Here is a 435-nt window from a genome sequence, read left to right as displayed (position 1 = left end):
GAGGATCCACACAGCAACCAATCTAGACAATACAGATTGACTTTTGGCAAGAGCAGTTTTACTGAGATGTGAATAAAGTTGTGGTGAGATTCAATAGGTTTAAATAAAACTAGATAAGTTAAAAAGGAAAAAAAATGCAAAAGAAATAAAATGTCAATCTAGAAGGGAGACCATATTGCATGCTAAACTGCATGGTATACCATGCAATATTGATTATTTCTTTATTTTTTTTGTTTTAACTTCTCAACATACATTATAGTTGTTTGTCGTGACACTTTACCCATTCCTATTAATAATAATGAAAATACTGAAAATTGGTTTAGCCGCAGTTGTGATATAATGATATTGGAGATTGAAGGAATGAGAAATGATGTAAAAAAGGGTAAATTGTTATCTACTATAACAATAAAGTAATATCTACAATTGCTGAATCCA

This window comes from Galeopterus variegatus, unplaced genomic scaffold (genome assembly GCF_000696425.1).
Source record: "Galeopterus variegatus unplaced genomic scaffold, G_variegatus-3.0.2 Scaffold23612, whole genome shotgun sequence".
Classification (NCBI taxonomy): domain Eukaryota; kingdom Metazoa; phylum Chordata; class Mammalia; order Dermoptera; family Cynocephalidae; genus Galeopterus; species Galeopterus variegatus.
Note: the sequence above shows the minus strand (reverse complement) of the source record.